Genomic DNA, 16,730 nt, shown 5'->3' with positions numbered 1-16,730 from the left:
TTCGAACCCATAAGTGCAGAGCACAATGGATTAGCACTCCATCGCCTTAACCACTCGGCCACCCCGTCAACAACAGTACCTTTACCGAACCCACATTTGGAAAACAGTCGTGATGATTCTTAGGCTTCATTTTCTATCCACATGCAACAGTGCCGTACATCAGACATTGGCTCAGCAGGTCTTGTTTTACATCCAACGTGATGACCCATGCTAATGGCATAAATACTAAACATTCAGTCCTCTCTGCTTCTCATTTATGTTGGCATTTCCCTAGAATTCCCTAAATCTGTCAATTCTGCCTTCTATCTAACTTTTAAAGTAAAACAGGCCACAATTCATGCAAGGCAAATGCATGGATTACATACCTATGGACAAATTATCCATGTCTTTTCCAAAAAGGATCGTCCCAAGCCGATTTCATTTAGAATTGTCACGATGCAAAATGACAGAGAACTGCATGCTGCTGCCAAGTATGTGATGGGACTCGACTTCCTTGCTGTTCTATAGTGGTAGCCACATGAAACTACATGCTGCATAGGATCTGTTCACACTTAATTTGCCATCTCTGTGACAAATAGCAAAACTTAGAACCACTCCTCAAAATCATCCTACATTTAAAAATTCTTCTCCTGGATCATCCTTGCCATCTTTCTGGTTTTCCACAGTTTTGCTCATGGGCGCTGTGGCTTAGTTGGTTAAAGCGCCTGTCTAGTAAACAGGAGATCCTGAGTTAAACTCTTAGCAGTGCCTTGTTCTCTTATTCTGCTCAATAATCAGCTTTTTTTTCCAAAAGGGAGATGTTCACTAGCCAATGACATTAAAGATGCTCGTCCCACATCCCTAGAATACTCCACCCGAGTGGCAAAGAGTCAGCTCTGGTTTAGTTTTAACAAGTAGATGGTTGCAACGTTTTGCAAAATGTAGGATGGCATAAGGCACGATAAATTAGAGGTGCCGATTCACTATTGCCTGACTGATACGCTACATAATGCCTGTAAATATGTTTAGAGACTTCAATAGCATCCTTCTTGAACGGTGATGGTAAATTTTCTTCCTCGGGGCATTGCTTGCGCTGAGCATAGAGAATTTTCCAAAAAGGAATCATACGACGAGGATGGGATTCGAACCCATGCATGCAGAGCACAATAGATTAGCAGTCCATCGCCTTAACCACTCGGCCACCCCGTCAACAAAAGTACCTTTACCGAACCCACATTTGGAAAACAGTCGTGATGATTCTTAGGCTTCATTTTCTTTCCAAATGCAACAGCGCCGTACATCAGACATTGGCTCAGCAGGTCTTGTTTTACATCCAACGTGATGACCTATGCTAATGGCATACATACTAAACATTCAGTCCTCTCTGCTTCTCATTTATGTTGGCATTTCCCTAGCATTCCCTAAATCTGTCAATTCTGCCTTCTATCTAACTTTTAAAGTAAAACAGGCCACAATTCATGCAAGGCAAATGCATGGATTACATACCTATGGACAAATTATCCATGTCTTTTCCAAAAAGGATCGTCCCAAGCCGATTTCATTTAGAATTGTCACGATGCAAAATGACAGAGAACTGCATGCTGCTGCCAAGTATGTGATGGGACTCGACTTCCTTGCTGTTCTATAGTGGTAGCCACCTGAAACTACATGCTGCATAGGATCTGTTCACACTTAATTTGCCATCTCTGTGACAAATAGCAAAACTTAGAACCACTCCTCAAAATCATCCTACATTTAAAAATTCTTCTACTGGATCATCCTTGCCATCTTTCTGGTTTTCCACAGTTTTGCTCATGGGTGCTGTGGCTTAGTTGGTTAAAGCGCCTGTCTAGTAAACAGGAGATCCTGAGTTCAACTCTCAGCAGTGCCTTGTTCTCTTATTCTGCTCAATAATCAGCTTTTTTTTCCAAAAGGGAGATGTTCACTAGCCAATGACATTAAAGATGCTCGTCCCACATCCCTAGAATACTCCACCAGAGTGGCAAAGAGTCAGCTCTGGTTAAGTTTTAACAAGTAGATGGTTGCAACGTTTTGCAAAATGTAGGATGGCATAAGGCACGATAAATTAGAGGTGCCGATTCACTATTGCCTGACTGATACGCTACATAATGCCTGTAAATATGTTTAGAGACTTCAATAGCATCCTTCTTGAACGGCGATGGTAAATTTTCTTCCTCGGGGCATTGCTTGCGCTGAGCATAGAGAATTTTCCAAAAAGGAATCATACGACGAGGATGGGATTCGAACCCATGCGTGCAGAGCACAATGGATTAGCAGTCCATCGCCTTAACCACTCGGCCACCCCGTCAACAAAAGTACCTTTACCGAACCCACATTTGGAAAACAGTCGTGATGATTCTTAGGCTTCATTTTCTTTCCACATGCAACAGCGCCGTACATCAGACATTGGCTCAGCAGGTCTTGCTTTACATCCAACGTGATGACCCATGCTAATGGCATACATACTAAACATTCAGTCCTCTCTGCTTCTCATTTATGTTGGCATTTCCCTAGCATTCCCTAAATCTGTCAATTCTGCCTTCTATCTAACTTTTAAAGTAAAACAGGCCACAATTCATGCAAGGCAAATGCATGGATTACATACCTATGGACAAGTTATCCATGTCTTTTCCAAAAAGGATCGTCCCAAGCCGATTTCATTTAGAATTGTCACGATGCAAAATGACAGAGAACTGCATGCTGCTGCCAAGTATGTGATGGGACTCGACTTCCTTGCTGTTCTATAGTGGTAGCCACCTGAAACTACATGCTGCATAGGATCTGTTCACACTTAATTTGCCATCTCTGTGACAAATAGCAAAACTTAGAACCACTCCTCAAAATCATCCTACATTTAAAAATTCTTCTCCTGGATCATCCTTGCCATCTTTCTGGTTTTCCACAGTTTTGCTCATGGGCGCTGTGGCTTAGTTGGTTAAAGCGCCTGTCTAGTAAACAGGAGATCCTGAGTTCAACTCTCAGCAGTGCCTTGTTCTCTTATTCTGCTCAATAATCAGCTTTTTTTTCCAAAAGGGAGATGTTCACTAGCCAATGACATTAAAGATGCTCGTCCCACATCCCTAGAATACTCCACCTGAGTGGCAAAGAGTCAGCTCTGGTTTAGTTTTAACAAGTAGATGGTTGCAACGTTTTGCAAAATGTAGGATGGCATAAGGCACGATAAATTAGAGGTGTCGATTCACTATTGCCTGACTGATACGCTACATAATGCCTGTAAATATGTTTAGAGACTTCAATAGCATCCTTCTTGAACGGCGATGGTAAATTTTCTTCCTCGGGGCATCGCTTGCGCTGAGCATAGAGAATTTTCCAAAAAGGAATCATACGACGAGGATGGGATTCGAACCCATGCGTGCAGAGCACAATGGATTAGCAGTCCATCGCCTTAACCACTCGGCCACCCCGTCAACAAAAGTACCTTTACCGAACCCACATTTGGAAAACAGTCGTGATGATTCTTAGGCTTCATTTTCTTTCCACATGCAACAGCGCCGTACATCAGACATTGGCTCAGCAGGTCTTGTTTTACATCCAACGTGATGACCCATGCTAATGGCATAAATACTAAACATTCAGTCCTCTCTGCTTCTCATTTATGTTGGCATTTCCCTAGCATTCCCTAAATCTGTCAATTCTGCCTTCTATCTAACTTTTAAAGTAAGACAGGCCACAATTCATGCAAGGCAAATGCATGGATTACATACCTATGGACAAATTATCCATGTCTTTTCCAAAAAGGATCGTCCCAAGCCGATTTCATTTAGAATTGTCACGATGCAAAATGACAGAGAACTGCATGCTGCTGCCAAGTATGTGATGGGACTCGACTTCCTTGCTGTTCTATAGTGGTAGCCACCTGAAACTACATGCTGCATAGGATCTGTTCACACTTAATTTGCCATCTCTGTGACAAATAGCAAAACTTAGAACCACTCCTCAAAATCATCCTACATTTAAAAATTCTTCTCCTGGATCATCCTTGCCATCTTTCTGGTTTTCCACAGTTTTGCTCATGGGTGCTGTGGCTTAGTTGGTTAAAGCGCCTGTCTAGTAAACAGGAGATCCTGAGTTCAACTCTCAGCAGTGCCTTGTTCTCTTATTCTGCTCAATAATCAGCTTTTTTTTCCAAAAGGGAGATGTTCACTAGCCAATGACATTAAAGATGCTCGTCCCACATCCCTAGAATACTCCACCCGAGTGGCAAAGAGTCAGCTCTGGTTTAGTTTTAACAAGTAGATGGTTGCAACGTTTTGCAAAATGTAGGATGGCATAAGGCACGATAAATTAGAGGTGTCGATTCACTATTGCCTGACTGATACGCTACATAATGCCTGTAAATATGTTTAGAGACTTAAATAGCATCCTTCTTGAACGGCGATGGTAAATTTTCTTCCTCGGGGCATTGCTTGCGCTGAGCATAGAGAATTTTCCAAAAAGGAATCATACGACGAGGATGGGATTCGAACCCATGCGTGCAGAGCACAATGGATTAGCAGTCCATCGCCTTAACCACTCGGCCACCCCGTCAACAAAAGTACCTTTACCGAACCCACATTTGGAAAACAGTCGTGATGATTCTTAGGCTTCATTTTCTTTCCACATGCAACAGCGCCGTACATCAGACATTGGCTCAGCAGGTCTTGTTTTACATCCAACGTGATGACCCATGCTAATGGCATAAATACTAAACATTCAGTCCTCTCTGCTTCTCATTTATGTTGGCATTTCCCTAGCATTCCCTAAATCTGTCAATTCTGCCTTCTATCTAACTTTTTAAGTAAAACAGGCCACAATTCATGCAAGGCAAATGCATGGATTACATACCTATGGACAAATTATCCATGTCTTTTCCAAAAAGGATCGTCCCAAGCCGATTTCATTTAGAATTGTCACGATGCAAAATGACAGAGAACTGCATGCTGCTGCCAAGTATGTGATGGGACTCGACTTCCTTGCTGTTCTATAGTGGTAGCCACCTGAAACTACATGCTGCATAGGATCTGTTCACACTTAATTTGCCATCTCTGTGACAAATAGCAAAACTTAGAACCACTCCTCAAAATCATCCTACATTTAAAAATTCTTCTCCTGGATCATCCTTGCCATCTTTCTGGTTTTCCACAGTTTTGCTCATGGGCGCTGTGGCTTAGTTGGTTAAAGCGCCTGTCTAGTAAACAGGAGATCCTGAGTTCAACTCTCAGCAGTGCCTTGTTCTCTTATTCTGCTCAATAATCAGCTTTTTTTTTCCAAAAGGGAGATGTTCATTAGCCAATGACATTAAAGATGCTCGTCCCACATCCCTAGAATACTCCACCCGAGTGGCAAAGAGTCAGCTCTGGTTTAGTTTTAACAAGTAGATGGTTGCAACGTTTTGCAAAATGTAGGATGGCATAAGGCACGATAAATTAGAGGTGCCAATTCACTATTGCCTGACTGATACGCTACATAATGCCTGTAAATATGTTTAGAGACTTCAATAGCATCCTTCTTGAACGGCGATGGTAAATTTTCTTCCTCGGGGCATCGCTTGCGCTGATCATAGAGAATTTTCCAAAAAGGAATCATACGACGAGGATGGGATTCGAACCCATGCGTGCAGAGCACAATGGATTAGCAGTCCATCGCCTTAACCACTCGGCCACCCCGTCAACAAAAGTACCTTTACCGAACCCACATTTGGAAAACAGTCGTGATGATTCTTAGGCTTCATTTTCTTTCCACATGCAACAGCGCCATACATCAGACATTGGCTCAGCAGGTCTTGTTTTACATCCAACGTGATGACCCATGCTAATGGCATAAATACTAAACATTCAGTCCTCTCTGCTTCTCATTTATGTTGGCATTTCCCTAGCATTCCCTAAATCTGTCAATTCTGCCTTCTATCTAACTTTTAAAGTAAAACAGGCCACAATTCATGCAAGGCAAATGCATGGATTACATACCTATGGACAAATTATCCATGTCTTTTCCAAAAAGGATCGTCCCAAGCCGATTTCATTTAGAATTGTCACGATGCAAAATGACAGAGAACTGCATGCTGCTGCCAAGTATGTGATGGGACTCGACTTCCTTGCTGTTCTATAGTGGTAGCCACATGAAACTACATGCTGCATAGGATCTGTTCACACTTAATTTGCCATCTCTGTGACAAATAGCAAAACTTAGAACCACTCCTCAAAATCATCCTACATTTAAAAATTCTTCTCCTGGATCATCCTTGCCATCTTTCTGGTTTTCCACAGTTTTGCTCATGGGCGCTGTGGCTTAGTTGGTTAAAGCGCCTGTCTAGTAGACAGGAGATCCTGAGTTCAACTCTCAGCAGTGCCTTGTTCTCTTATTCTGCTCAATAATCAGCTTTTTTTTTCCAAAAGGAAGATGTTCATTAGCCAATGACATTAAAGATGCTCGTCCCACATCCCTAGAATACTCCACCCGAGTGGCAAAGAGTCAGCTCTGGTTTAGTTTTAACAAGTAGATGGTTGCAACGTTTTGCAAAATGTAGGATGGCATAAGGCACGATAAATTAGAGGTGCCGATTCACTATTGCCTGACTGATACGCTACATAATGCCTGTAAATATGTTTAGAGACTTCAATAGCATCCTTCTTGAACGGTGATGGTAAATTTTCTTCCTCGGGGCATCGCTTGCGCTGAGCATAGAGAATTTTCCAAAAAGGAATCATACGACGAGGATGGGATTCGAACCCATGCGTGCAGAGCACAATGGATTAGCAGTCCATCGCCTTAACCACTCGGCCACCCCGTCAACAAAAGTACCTTTACCGAACCCACATTTGGAAAACAGTCGTGATGATTCTTAGGCTTCATTTTCTATCCACATGCAACAGCGCCGTACATCAGACATTGGCTCAGCAGGTCTTGTTTTACATCCAACGTGATGACCCATGCTAATGGCATAAATACTAAACATTCAGTCCTCTCTGCTTCTCATTTATGTTGGCATTTCCCTAGAACTCCCTAAATCTGTCAATTCTGCCTTATATCTAACTTTTAAAGTAAAACAGGCCACAATTCATGCAAGGCAAATGCATGGATTACATACCTATGGACAAGTTATCCATGTCTTTTCCAAAAAGGATCGTCCCAAGCCGATTTCATTTAGAATTGTCACGATGCAAAATGACAGAGAACTGCATGCTGCTGCCAAGTATGAGATGGGACTCGACTTCCTTGCTGTTCTATAGTGGTAGCCACATGAAACTACATGCTGCATAGGATCTGTTCACACTTAATTTGCCATCTCTGTGACAAATAGCAAAACTTAGAACCACTCCTCAAAATCATCCTACTTTTAAAAATTCTTCTCCTGGATCATCCTTGCCATCTTTCTGGTTTTCCACAGTTTTGCTCATGGGCGCTGTGGCTTAGTTGGTTAAAGCGCCTGTCTAGTAAACAGGAGATCCTGAGTTCAACTCTCAGCAGTGCCTTGTTCTCTTATTCTGCTCAATAATCAGCTTTTTTTTTCCAAAAGGGAGATGTTCACTAGCCAATGACATTAAAGATGCTCGTCCCACATCCCTAGAATACTCCACCCGAGTGGCAAAGAGTCAGCTCTGGTTTAGTTTTAACAAGTAGATGGTTGCAACGTTTTGCAAAATGTAGGATGGCATAAGGCACGATAAATTAGAGGTGCCGATTCACTATTGCCTGACTGATACGCTACATAATGCCTGTAAATATGTTTAGAGACTTCAATAGCATCCTTCTTGAACGGTGATGGTAAATTTTCTTCCTCGGGGCATTGCTTGCGCTGAGCATAGAGAATTTTCCAAAAAGGAATCATACGATGAGGATGGGATTCGAACCCATGCATGCAGAGCACAATAGATTAGCAGTCCATCGCCTTAACCACTCGGCCACCCCGTCAACAAAAGTACCTTTACCGAACCCACATTTGGAAAACAGTCGTGATGATTCTTAGGCTTCATTTTCTTTCCAAATGCAACAGCGCCGTACATCAGACATTGGCTCAGCAGGTCTTGTTTTACATCCAACGTGATGACCTATGCTAATGGCATACATACTAAACATTCAGTCCTCTCTGCTTCTCATTTATGTTGGCATTTCCCTAGCATTCCCTAAATCTGTCAATTCTGCCTTCTATCTAACTTTTAAAGTAAAACAGGCCACAATTCATGCAAGGCAAATGCATGGATTACATACCTATGGACAAATTATCCATGTCTTTTCCAAAAAGGATCGTCCCAAGCCGATTTCATTTAGAATTGTCACGATGCAAAATGACAGAGAACTGCATGTTGCTGCCAAGTATGTGATGGGACTCGACTTCCTTGCTGTTCTATAGTGGTAGCCACCTGAAACTACATGCTGCATAGGATCTGTTCACACTTAATTTGCCATCTCTGTGACAAATAGCAAAACTTAGAACCACTCCTCAAAATCATCCTACATTTAAAAATTCTTCTCCTGGATCATCCTTGCCATCTTTCTGGTTTTCCACAGTTTTGCTCATGGGTGCTGTGGCTTAGTTGGTTAAAGCGCCTGTCTAGTAAACAGGAGATCCTGAGTTCAACTCTCAGCAGTGCCTTGTTCTCTTATTCTGCTCAATAATCAGCTTTTTTTTCCAAAAGGGAGATGTTCACTAGCCAATGACATTAAAGATGCTCGTCCCACATCCCTAGAATACTCCACCAGAGTGGCAAAGAGTCAGCTCTGGTTTAGTTTTAACAAGTAGATGGTTGCAACGTTTTGCAAAATGTAGGATGGCATAAGGCACGATAAATTAGAGGTGTCGATTCACTATTGCCTGACTGATACGCTACATAATGCCTGTAAATATGTTTAGAGACTTCAATAGCATCCTTCTTGAACGGCGATGGTAAATTTTCTTCCTCGGGGCATTGCTTGCGCTGAGCATAGAGAATTTTCCAAAAAGGAATCGTACAACGAGGATGGGATTCGAACCCATGCGTGCAGAGCACAATGGATTAGCAGTCCATCGCCTTAACCACTCGGCCACCCCGTCAACAAAAGTACCTTTACCGAACCCACATTTGGAAAACAGTCGTGATGATTCTTAGGCTTCATTTTCTTTCCACATGCAACAGCGCCGTACATCAGACATTGGCTCAGCAGGTCTTGCTTTACATCCAACGTGATGACCCATGCTAATGGCATACATACTAAACATTCAGTCCTCTCTGCTTCTCATTTATGTTGGCATTTCCCTAGCATTCCCTAAATCTGTCAATTCTGCCTTCTATCTAACTTTTAAAGTAAAACAGGCCACAATTCATGCAAGGCAAATGCATGGATTACATACCTATGGACAAGTTATCCATGTCTTTTCCAAAAAGGATCGTCCCAAGCCGATTTCATTTAGAATTGTCACGATGCAAAATGACAGAGAACTGCATGCTGCTGCCAAGTATGTGATGGGACTCGACTTCCTTGCTGTTCTATAGTGGTAGCCACCTGAAACTACATGCTGCATAGGATCTGTTCACACTTAATTTGCCATCTCTGTGACAAATAGCAAAACTTAGAACCACTCCTCAAAATCATCCTACATTTAAAAATTCTTCTCCTGGATCATCCTTGCCATCTTTCTGGTTTTCCACAGTTTTGCTCATGGGCGCTGTGGCTTAGTTGGTTAAAGCGCCTGTCTAGTAAACAGGAGATCCTGAGTTCAACTCTCAGCAGTGCCTTGTTCTCTTATTCTGCTCAATAATCAGCTTTTTTTTTCCAAAAGGGAGATGTTCATTAGCCAATGACATTAAAGATGCTCGTCCCACATCCCTAGAATACTCCACCCGAGTGGCAAAGAGTCAGCTCTGGTTTAGTTTTAACAAGTAGATGGTTGCAACGTTTTGCAAAATGTAGGATGGCATAAGGCACGATAAATTAGAGGTGCCGATTCACTATTGCCTGACTGATACGCTACATAATGCCTGTAAATATGTTTAGAGACTTCAATAGCATCCTTCTTGAACGGTGATGGTAAATTTTCTTCCTCGGGGCATTGCTTGCGCTGAGCATAGAGAATTTTCCAAAAAGGAATCGTACAACGAGGATGGGATTCAAACCCATGCGTGCAGAGCACAATGGATTAGCAGTCCATCGCCTTAACCACTCGGCCACCCCGTCAACAAAAGTACCTTTACCGAACCCACATTTGGAAAACAGTCGTGATGATTCTTAGGCTTCATTTTCTTTCCACATGCAACAGCGCCGTACATCAGACATTGGCTCAGCAGGTCTTGTTTTACATCCAACGTGATGACCTATGCTAATGGCATACATACTAAACATTCAGTCCTCTCTGCTTCTCATTTATGTTGGCATTTCCCTAGCATTCCCTAAATCTGTCAATTCTGCCTTCTATCTAACTTTTTAAGTAAAACAGGCCACAATTCATGCAAGGCAAATGCATGGATTACATACCTATGGACAAATTATCCATGTCTTTTCCAAAAAGGATCGTCCCAAGCCGATTTCATTTAGAATTGTCACGATGCAAAATGACAGAGAACTGCATGCTGCTGCCAAGTATGTGATGGGACTCGACTTCCTTGCTGTTCTATAGTGGTAGCCACCTGAAACTACATGCTGCATAGGATCTGTTCACACTTAATTTGCCATCTCTGTGACAAATAGCAAAACTTAGAACCACTCCTCAAAATCATCCTACATTTAAAAATTCTTCTCCTGGATCATCCTTGCCATCTTTCTGGTTTTCCACAGTTTTGCTCATGGGTGCTGTGGCTTAGTTGGTTAAAGCGCCTGTCTAGTAAACAGGAGATCCTGAGTTCAACTCTCAGCAGTGCCTTGTTCTCTTATTCTGCTCAATAATCAGCTTTTTTTTCCAAAAGGGAGATGTTCACTAGCCAATGACATTAAAGATGCTCGTCCCACATCCCTAGAATACTCCACCAGAGTGGCAAAGAGTCAGCTCTGGTTAAGTTTTAACAAGTAGATGGTTGCAACGTTTTGCAAAATGTAGGATGGCATAAGGCACGATAAATTAGAGGTGTCGATTCACTATTGCCTGACTGATACGCTACATAATGCCTGTAAATATGTTTAGAGACTTCAATAGCATCCTTCTTGAACGGCGATGGTAAATTTTCTTCCTCGGGGCATTGCTTGCGCTGAGCATAGAGAATTTTCCAAAAAGGAATCATACGACGAGGATGGGATTCGAACCCATGCGTGCAGAGCACAATGGATTAGCAGTCCATCGCCTTAACCACTCGGCCACCCCGTCAACAAAAGTACCTTTACCGAACCCACATTTGGAAAACAGTCGTGATGATTCTTAGGCTTCATTTTCTTTCCACATGCAACAGCGCCGTACATCAGACATTGGCTCAGCAGGTCTTGTTTTACATCCAACGTGATGACCTATGCTAATGGCATACATACTAAACATTCAGTCCTCTCTGCTTCTCATTTATGTTGGCATTTCCCTAGCATTCCCTAAATCTGTCAATTCTGCCTTCTATCTAACTTTTAAAGTAAAACAGGCCACAATTCATGCAAGGCAAATGCATGGATTACATACCTATGGACAAATTATCCATGTCTTTTCCAAAAAGGATCGTCCCAAGCCGATTTCATTTAGAATTGTCACGATGCAAAATGACAGAGAACTGCATGCTGCTGCCAAGTATGTGATGGGACTCGACTTCCTTGCTGTTCTATAGTGGTAGCCACCTGAAACTACATGCTGCATAGGATCTGTTCACACTTAATTTGCCATCTCTGTGACAAATAGCAAAACTTAGAACCACTCCAAATGCAACAGCGCCGTACATCAGACATTGGCTCAGCAGGTCTTGTTTTACATCCAACGTGATGACCTATGCTAATGGCATACATACTAAACATTCAGTCCTCTCTGCTTCTCATTTATGTTGGCATTTCCCTAGCATTCCCTAAATCTGTCAATTCTGCCTTCTATCTAACTTTTTAAGTAAAACAGGCCACAATTCATGCAAGGCAAATGCATGGATTACATACCTATGGACAAGTTATCCATGTCTTTTCCAAAAAGGATCGTCCCAAGCCGATTTCATTTAGAATTGTCACGATGCAAAATGACAGAGAACTGCATGCTGCTGCCAAGTATGTGATGGGACTCGACTTCCTTGCTGTTCTATAGTGGTAGCCACCTGAAACTACATGCTGCATAGGATCTGTTCACACTTAATTTGCCATCTCTGTGACAAATAGCAAAACTTAGAACCACTCCTCAAAATCATCCTACATTTAAAAATTCTTCTCCTGGATCATCCTTGCCATCTTTCTGGTTTTCCACAGTTTTGCTCATGGGCGCTGTGGCTTAGTTGGTTAAAGCGCCTGTCTAGTAAACAGGAGATCCTGAGTTCAACTCTCAGCAGTGCCTTGTTCTCTTATTCTGCTCAATAATCAGCTTTTTTTTTCCAAAAGGGAGATGTTCATTAGCCAATGACATTAAAGATGCTCGTCCCACATCCCTAGAATACTCCACCCGAGTGGCAAAGAGTCAGCTCTGGTTTAGTTTTAACAAGTAGATGGTTGCAACGTTTTGCAAAATGTAGGATGGCATAAGGCACGATAAATTAGAGGTGCCGATTCACTATTGCCTGACTGATACGCTACATAATGCCTGTAAATATGTTTAGAGACTTCAATAGCATCCTTCTTGAACGGTGATGGTAAATTTTCTTCCTCGGGGCATTGCTTGCGCTGAGCATAGAGAATTTTCCAAAAAGGAATCGTACAACGAGGATGGGATTCAAACCCATGCGTGCAGAGCACAATGGATTAGCAGTCCATCGCCTTAACCACTCGGCCACCCCGTCAACAAAAGTACCTTTACCGAACCCACATTTGGAAAACAGTCGTGATGATTCTTAGGCTTCATTTTCTTTCCACATGCAACAGCGCCGTACATCAGACATTGGCTCAGCAGGTCTTGTTTTACATCCAACGTGATGACCCATGCTAATGGCATAAATACTAAACATTCAGTCCTCTCTGCTTCTCATTTATGTTGGCATTTCCCTAGCATTCCCTAAATCTGTCAATTCTGCCTTCTATCTAACTTTTTAAGTAAAACAGGCCACAATTCATGCAAGGCAAATGCATGGATTACATACCTATGGACAAGTTATCCATGTCTTTTCCAAAAAGGATCGTCCCAAGCCGATTTCATTTAGAATTGTCACGATGCAAAATGACAGAGAACTGCATGCTGCTGCCAAGTATGTGATGGGACTCGACTTCCTTGCTGTTCTATAGTGGTAGCCACCTGAAACTACATGCTGCATAGGATCTGTTCACACTTAATTTGCCATCTCTGTGACAAATAGCAAAACTTAGAACCACTCCTCAAAATCATCCTACATTTAAAAATTCTTCTCCTGGATCATCCTTGCCATCTTTCTGGTTTTCCACAGTTTTGCTCATGGGTGCTGTGGCTTAGTTGGTTAAAGCGCCTGTCTAGTAAACAGGAGATCCTGAGTTCAACTCTCAGCAGTGCCTTGTTCTCTTATTCTGCTCAATAATCAGCTTTTTTTTCCAAAAGGGAGATGTTCACTAGCCAATGACATTAAAGATGCTCGTCCCACATCCCTAGAATACTCCACCAGAGTGGCAAAGAGTCAGCTCTGGTTAAGTTTTAACAAGTAGATGGTTGCAACGTTTTGCAAAATGTAGGATGGCATAAGGCACGATAAATTAGAGGTGTCGATTCACTATTGCCTGACTGATACGCTACATAATGCCTGTAAATATGTTTAGAGACTTCAATAGCATCCTTCTTGAACGGCGATGGTAAATTTTCTTCCACGGGGCATTGCTTGCGCTGAGCATAGAGAATTTTCCAAAAAGGAATCATACGACGAGGATGGGATTCGAACCCATGCGTGCAGAGCACAATGGATTAGCAGTCCATCGCCTTAACCACTCGGCCACCCCGTCAACAAAAGTACCTTTACCGAACCCACATTTGGAAAACAGTCGTGATGATTCTTAGGCTTCATTTTCTTTCCACATGCAACAGCGCCGTACATCAGACATTGGCTCAGCAGGTCTTGCTTTACATCCAACGTGATGACCCATGCTAATGGCATACATACTAAACATTCAGTCCTCTCTGCTTCTCATTTATGTTGGCATTTCCCTAGCATTCCCTAAATCTGTCAATTCTGCCTTCTATCTAACTTTTAAAGTAAAACAGGCCACAATTCATGCAAGGCAAATGCATGGATTACATACCTATGGACAAGTTATCCATGTCTTTTCCAAAAAGGATCGTCCCAAGCCGATTTCATTTAGAATTGTCACGATGCAAAATGACAGAGAACTGCATGCTGCTGCCAAGTATGTGATGGGACTCGACTTCCTTGCTGTTCTATAGTGGTAGCCACCTGAAACTACATGCTGCATAGGATCTGTTCACACTTAATTTGCCATCTCTGTGACAAATAGCAAAACTTAGAACCACTCCTCAAAATCATCCTACATTTAAAAATTCTTCTCCTGGATCATCCTTGCCATCTTTCTGGTTTTCCCAGTTTTGCTCATGGGCGCTGTGGCTTAGTTGGTTAAAGCGCCTGTCTAGTAAACAGGAGATCCTGAGTTCAACTCTCAGCAGTGCCTTGTTCTCTTATTCTGCTCAATAATCAGCTTTTTTTTTCCAAAAGGGAGATGTTCATTAGCCAATGACATTAAAGATGCTCGTCCCACATCCCTAGAATACTCCACCCGAGTGGCAAAGAGTCAGCTCTGGTTTAGTTTTAACAAGTAGATGGTTGCAACGTTTTGCAAAATGTAGGATGGCATAAGGCACGATAAATTAGAGGTGCCGATTCACTATTGCCTGACTGATACGCTACATAATGCCTGTAAATATGTTTAGAGACTTCAATAGCATCCTTCTTGAACGGTGATGGTAAATTTTCTTCCTCGGGGCATTGCTTGCGCTGAGCATAGAGAATTTTCCAAAAAGGAATCGTACAACGAGGATGGGATTCAAACCCATGCGTGCAGAGCACAATGGATTAGCAGTCCATTGCCTTAACCACTCGGCCACCCCGTCAACAAAAGTACCTTTACCGAACCCACATTTGGAAAACAGTCGTGATGATTCTTAGGCTTCATTTTCTTTCCACATGCAACAGCGCCGTACATCAGACATTGGCTCAGCAGGTCTTGTTTTACATCCAACGTGATGACCCATGCTAATGGCATAAATACTAAACATTCAGTCCTCTCTGCTTCTCATTTATGTTGGCATTTCCCTAGCATTCCCTAAATCTGTCAATTCTGCCTTCTATCTAACTTTTTAAGTAAAACAGGCCACAATTCATGCAAGGCAAATGCATGGATTACATACCTATGGACAAGTTATCCATGTCTTTTCCAAAAAGGATCGTCCCAAGCCGATTTCATTTAGAATTGTCACGATGCAAAATGACAGAGAACTGCATGCTGCTGCCAAGTATGTGATGGGACTCGACTTCCTTGCTGTTCTATAGTGGTAGCCACCTGAAACTACATGCTGCATAGGATCTGTTCACACTTAATTTGCCATCTCTGTGACAAATAGCAAAACTTAGAACCACTCCTCAAAATCATCCTACATTTAAAAATTCTTCTCCTGGATCATCCTTGCCATCTTTCTGGTTTTCCACAGTTTTGCTCATGGGCGCTGTGGCTTAGTTGGTTAAAGCGCCTGTCTAGTAAACAGGAGATCCTGAGTTCAACTCTCAGCAGTGCCTTGTTCTCTTATTCTGCTCAATAATCAGCTTTACTTCCAAAAGGGAGATGTTCACTAGCCAATGACATTAAAGATGCTCGTCCCACATCCCTAGAATACTCCACCAGAGTGGCAAAGAGTCAGCTCTGGTTAAGTTTTAACAAGTAGATGGTTGCAACGTTTTGCAAAATGTAGGATGGCATAAGGCACGATAAATTAGAGGTGTCGATTCACTATTGCCTGACTGATACGCTACATAATGCCTGTAAATATGTTTAGAGACTTCAATAGCATCCTTCTTGAACGGCGATGGTAAATTTTCTTCCTCGGGGCATTGCTAGCGCTGAGCATAGAGAATTTTCCAAAAAGGAATCATACGACGAGGATGGGATTCGAACCCATGTGTGCAGAGCACAATGGATTAGCAGTCCATCGCCTTAACCACTCGGCCACCCCGTCAACAAAAGTACCTTTACCGAACCCACATTTGGAAAACAGTCGTGATGATTCTTAGGCTTCATTTTCTTTCCAAATGCAACAGCGCCGTACATCAGACATTGGCTCAGCAGGTCTTGTTTTACATCCAACGTGATGACCCATGCTAATGGCATAAATACTAAACATTCAGTCCTCTCTGCTTCTCATTTATGTTGGCATTTCCCTAGCATTCCCTAAATCTGTCAATTCTGCCTTCTATCTAACTTTTTAAGTAAAACAGGCCACAATTCATGCAAGGCAAATGCATGGATTACATACCTATGGACAAATTATCCATGTCTTTTCCAAAAAGGATCGTCCCAAGCCGATTTCATTTAGAATTGTCACGATGCAAAATGACAGAGAACTGCATGCTGCTGCCAAGTATGTGATGGGACTCGACTTCCTTGCTGTTCTATAGTGGTAGCCACCTGAAACTACATGCTGCATAGGATCTGTTCACACTTAATTTGCCATCTCTGTGACAAATAGCAAAACTTAG

General features: G+C 42.3%; 13 non-coding genes across 13 annotated transcripts; 6 read left to right on the top strand and 7 right to left on the bottom strand.

Annotated features, from left to right (window-relative positions):
• Positions 1 to 2,226: 2,226 nt before the first annotated feature.
• Positions 2,227 to 2,308, bottom strand: TRNAS-GCU (transfer RNA serine (anticodon GCU)). The gene has a single exon. It is a non-coding gene; the product is annotated as a tRNA-Ser (tRNA).
• A 1,038-nt stretch (positions 2,309 to 3,346) lies between these two features.
• Positions 3,347 to 3,428, bottom strand: TRNAS-GCU (transfer RNA serine (anticodon GCU)). Its single transcript has one exon. It is a non-coding gene; the product is annotated as a tRNA-Ser (tRNA).
• Positions 3,429 to 4,466: 1,038 nt separating this feature from the next.
• On the bottom strand, positions 4,467 to 4,548 carry TRNAS-GCU (transfer RNA serine (anticodon GCU)). Its single transcript has one exon. It is a non-coding gene; the product is annotated as a tRNA-Ser (tRNA).
• Positions 4,549 to 5,156: 608 nt separating this feature from the next.
• Positions 5,157 to 5,230, top strand: TRNAT-AGU (transfer RNA threonine (anticodon AGU)). Its single transcript has one exon. It is a non-coding gene; the product is annotated as a tRNA-Thr (tRNA).
• Positions 5,231 to 5,587: 357 nt separating this feature from the next.
• On the bottom strand, positions 5,588 to 5,669 carry TRNAS-GCU (transfer RNA serine (anticodon GCU)). Its single transcript has one exon. It is a non-coding gene; the product is annotated as a tRNA-Ser (tRNA).
• Positions 5,670 to 6,708: 1,039 nt separating this feature from the next.
• TRNAS-GCU (transfer RNA serine (anticodon GCU)) lies at positions 6,709 to 6,790 on the bottom strand. Its single transcript has one exon. It is a non-coding gene; the product is annotated as a tRNA-Ser (tRNA).
• A 608-nt stretch (positions 6,791 to 7,398) lies between these two features.
• On the top strand, positions 7,399 to 7,472 carry TRNAT-AGU (transfer RNA threonine (anticodon AGU)). The gene has a single exon. It is a non-coding gene; the product is annotated as a tRNA-Thr (tRNA).
• Positions 7,473 to 9,639: 2,167 nt separating this feature from the next.
• On the top strand, positions 9,640 to 9,713 carry TRNAT-AGU (transfer RNA threonine (anticodon AGU)). The gene has a single exon. It is a non-coding gene; the product is annotated as a tRNA-Thr (tRNA).
• Positions 9,714 to 11,190: 1,477 nt separating this feature from the next.
• Positions 11,191 to 11,272, bottom strand: TRNAS-GCU (transfer RNA serine (anticodon GCU)). The gene has a single exon. It is a non-coding gene; the product is annotated as a tRNA-Ser (tRNA).
• A 1,066-nt stretch (positions 11,273 to 12,338) lies between these two features.
• TRNAT-AGU (transfer RNA threonine (anticodon AGU)) lies at positions 12,339 to 12,412 on the top strand. Its single transcript has one exon. It is a non-coding gene; the product is annotated as a tRNA-Thr (tRNA).
• A 1,477-nt stretch (positions 12,413 to 13,889) lies between these two features.
• TRNAS-GCU (transfer RNA serine (anticodon GCU)) lies at positions 13,890 to 13,971 on the bottom strand. Its single transcript has one exon. It is a non-coding gene; the product is annotated as a tRNA-Ser (tRNA).
• Positions 13,972 to 14,578: 607 nt separating this feature from the next.
• Positions 14,579 to 14,652, top strand: TRNAT-AGU (transfer RNA threonine (anticodon AGU)). The gene has a single exon. It is a non-coding gene; the product is annotated as a tRNA-Thr (tRNA).
• Positions 14,653 to 15,699: 1,047 nt separating this feature from the next.
• Positions 15,700 to 15,773, top strand: TRNAT-AGU (transfer RNA threonine (anticodon AGU)). The gene has a single exon. It is a non-coding gene; the product is annotated as a tRNA-Thr (tRNA).
• The last annotated feature ends 957 nt before the right edge of the window (positions 15,774 to 16,730 follow it).

This window comes from Eleutherodactylus coqui, chromosome 11 (genome assembly GCF_035609145.1).
Source record: "Eleutherodactylus coqui strain aEleCoq1 chromosome 11, aEleCoq1.hap1, whole genome shotgun sequence".
Lineage (NCBI taxonomy): Eukaryota > Metazoa > Chordata > Amphibia > Anura > Eleutherodactylidae > Eleutherodactylus > Eleutherodactylus coqui.
This window is presented reverse-complemented; position numbering and strand designations above follow the sequence as displayed.